Source organism: Sturnira hondurensis, unplaced genomic scaffold, assembly GCF_014824575.4.
Source record: "Sturnira hondurensis isolate 20B ecotype Veracruz unplaced genomic scaffold, ASM1482457v3 Scaffold0013515, whole genome shotgun sequence".
In the NCBI taxonomy this organism is placed as follows: Eukaryota; Metazoa; Chordata; class Mammalia; order Chiroptera; family Phyllostomidae; genus Sturnira; species Sturnira hondurensis.
In genome coordinates, this window is record NW_028086146.1 from 6,004,949 (window position 1) to 6,008,823 (window position 3,875).

Sequence of the window (3,875 nt, forward strand, 5' to 3'; positions counted from 1 at the left end):
TAATATAGTAAATAATTATACAAGAGTAAACTCCTTGTTTCATGTACTCACTACTGTAAGCCTACTTTTGTCCCACCCTGTAACATTAACAATTATTGTTACTAGTTGTAGAGCTTTTATTATGTACTGGACACTGTGCTAGGGACTGTCGAAACATTATTTCATTGCCCCAGGTCACACGGCCAGACATCTTACAGCAGAACTCAACCCAGCCACTCCAGGCTTCAGAGCCAAGACCTGAACCCAGTGTGCTTCGCTCCTGTGACCAGCCGGCTCTCTCGAGCCCGGCTTGCAGAGAATGAGTGAGCTGTGCTACCTGTCTGCTCACATTAATAGACAAATAAATAAAATTGATTAATCAAATCTTTTAAAACAGCCACATACAGCAACTTTGGAATAACATTTTAAAAGGCATTTCTGGAACAGAGTTAAATAATTTTTGAGGAAAAAAAATGATCCTTCTTTCACTAGTATTTTGTCAAGCTTGCTTGCTGCCTATGTAAAATAACTTCTTTTCCTAGGCTTACGCAGAATGGGCATCCATCCCATCCATCCTCCCCACTCATCCATTCCTACAAGAAATATTTGTCCAGCCCCTGCTCTGCGCCAGCCTGAGAAGTGCTCAGATCCAGTGGTGACTGAGGTGTTCCTGCCCTTAAGGACCCTTCTAGTGGGGAAAACCAATAGGCACACAATTAGAGCACGAAATCCTTTGACTTTCTGAAAACAAAAAGCTAATGCAGTCTGAGTGCATCAGGGAAGCCTTCCCAGAAAAGGTGACAGCTAAGTAGAGTGAGAGGGAAAATGTTGGAAGGGAGGGACAAGGAGGAGGAGGGAAGGAGAGAAAAGGGCAGGATGTTTCCGTCAGCGGCAGTGTTCTGTGCCGTGGCGAAGAGGTTAAGAAGGGCTCAAGGAGCCTAAAGTTAAAAATGGCTAAAGAACAGAGTCCAAAGATGGGGGAAGCAAGAGCTAAAAAGAGGGCTGTGTCACTTAGGCCCATACATATCATACAAAGGAGTTTGGACTTTACTGTAACCACAATGAGAATTAATTGAAGGGGCTTAATCTGTCGGGTGAAGGTGGCTCATAATTCAACTTGGGTATTATGAAGATAATTCTCAGCACATCAGGGAGGATGGATTTGTGAGGGGCAGGAGAGGAGGGCCGCTAATAGAAGATAGAACTAGTTAGAGAGTTTCTGGAGTAATCCAGCCAAAAGGTGGTGACTTGTCATGGGGTGCTGGCAGTGGGATGGAGAGAAGTAGATGCTCCAAAGGATGCTTAGTGAGGTGATGTGATTCAGTGGCTGAAGAAAGATGCGGTGGGGAAAAGCGTGGTGTCAGAGATGCTGTGTCTTTTTCAGTCTCCTCAGTCCCCCGAGAGTAAGGGCTGATCTGTTTGTTCCATGTTCTTCCCAGATGAGATGAAATAACTCTGCATCCCCCAGTCTCTAAGTCCATTACCCCACTCTTTCTGATGACCTTCATCTCTTCTTTTGCCCCATACATTCTTCCAGGTTTCAGCATATTGACTAGGGAGATGTGAGCTGCTGTATCAAACCCAGAGCTTTCAGTGGTTTATTGTAACAGCGTATTTCTTGCTCACATAAGCGTTTTTTCAGGTGGGCCTGCAGCTTCCCTCCACATGCATGTTTAAAAACAAGCCTCCTTCTGCTTTGTGGCTCTGCTCCTTCCCAGGGCCCCAGTGTTCTCAGTGCCCAACTAAAAGAAGGGGCAAGGGGCATGGAGAAAGTGAAGGGTAGAGGGGGCCAAGTTTATGGTGACAGAAAGAGATTTGACTGGGTGGCAGGCACATGATACAATATATACAGATGATGTATCATAGAATTGTATACTTGCAACCTATATAATTTTATTAACCTATGTAATTTTATTAACCAATATTGCCCTGAAAAATTTCATAAAAATTATACATAATAAAAAAATTAGAAAAAAACAGCATTTGTGAGTCCATTCGTGAGAACTTGTCGCTTGGCCACTTCTGTCTGCATAGTCAGATCTGTGCACACCTACAGGGGGAGGGGCATGATGTTCCGCTGTACAGCTAACCACCTCTGGCATACCCAGCAAGCAGGCTGAGGTATTAACTCATTTTTTTTCAGTATTTTTATTTAGCTGCTGCTTCTACTAACTGACAGTTCCAGATCATGGGAACGATATAAACATTTTATTCATCCGGTATAGACATGGAAGGAGGATGACGCATGTCTAAATCACATTTTTGTATAATTCACAAGCTGTCCATCACAGGCAAACCCATGAGCATCACGCTGCCATTGAGCAAAGCATACCTGAGAGATGGGAGATCAGGGTACAAGCTCTGGTTCCAGCAATAACTTCAGCATTCGCTTCTCCGCCTGGGACCCTAATTCTCCTATGAGTAAAATGAATGGACTGGTCTGCACCAGTGTTCCTCTTGAGTGTATTTTATAGAACATTAGTTTCATGAGATGCTCTGTGAAAAACCCTTCCCTGGCCAAATAAGTTTGGGAAACACTGTGAACTAAGACTCAATATGGACGGGAGAGCGGGGGCGGGCGAAGCCAAGGGCTGTGATAATGAAACTGGTACCTTCCACGCAGTGCAAAGTCAACTCTGCACCATGTCAAAATGTCCTCCTTTTGTCATTATGGGAGTCCCACAAAGTGCCAGCGAGCATCCAGGGACAGCTGAGCATCTGGATGGAAGTGAGGGTCGTGTTGCCCCGAGACTCTTCCTGATGCCGCCTCTGTCTCACACAGGCGCATCTGCAGGAGACCTGCCACTAGTGAGAATCCTGGGTGCTCATAAGCCCCCCAAATCAAAATCGGACTTTGTCACTCTGTGGGGTGATGATAATGAAGGGAAATTTGCCTTTTGATCGAGGTGGGGCAAAAAGAACCATCTGAGATTCCGTCAGAGCCAGGGCGGTGGTGGAGAGCCCATCCTTACCGTGTTTCCTTAACCACAAGAGAGGGTAGTTGAGGTTGTTTGCTGTGCTGTGGCCTCACCTAAGCTCACTTGTAGGAGTAGGACCAGTCCCAGAAAGCTGGCGGCCTCCCTCTCAAGCGTCTGCATCTCTCTTTTCCTCAGTATGAAGGATTTCTTCAGCAGGAACTGTTCCACAGCAGGCAGGCACCGCCCAGAAGTGTGAGAGAGTTAACTCGTCAGGACTAGGCCCCAGTAAGGGGGAGACACAAGCTGATGGGTCCTTGTATTACCATGGGGTGATTTTGTCTTCTCAGAGCATTCCCAGCAAGATGGAGCTGCAGTTGCCCTCTCAGCAAACAATGTTTTTGACACCTTTTATTGGCTTTTCTTCCAGTGTCTTACTTTCTTCATGTATTCATTTGGTCTGCCTGAGATCACCACCCAGGAAACTTCCTGGACCCAACTGCTTATCTCAGAGTTTGCCTTGGGGGAACCCACACTAATACAAACACCTTTTCATGTGACACTATGTAAACGCTAGAGTTATCACTTTTTCTAAAATTAAATGCTCACTTATTTGGCCACTTGTAGTAGCCAGTCCCTGAGCCATTCCCCATTAGACCGGGAATAGAGAGTTTTACCACCTTCTGACCTTAGCTCTTTGTCTAATTTCTTAAGGCTAAAAATAGTCTGCACAACCCTGGGCCATTTTTCCAGAGGGGCCCAGAGCAGTAGGGAATTGTGAACTTCAAACAGGAAAGAATATATTTTATACAATCAAACAAATTATAATTAACTTTTACTTTTATATATGAAAACTTTATGAGTCCCAGCCAAGAAGCTCAGTTGGTTGGAGCATTGTTCTCATACCAAAATGTTGAGAGTTACATCCCCAGTCAGGGCATATGCCTATGTTGTGGGTTCAACCCCCAGTCAGGGTGCATT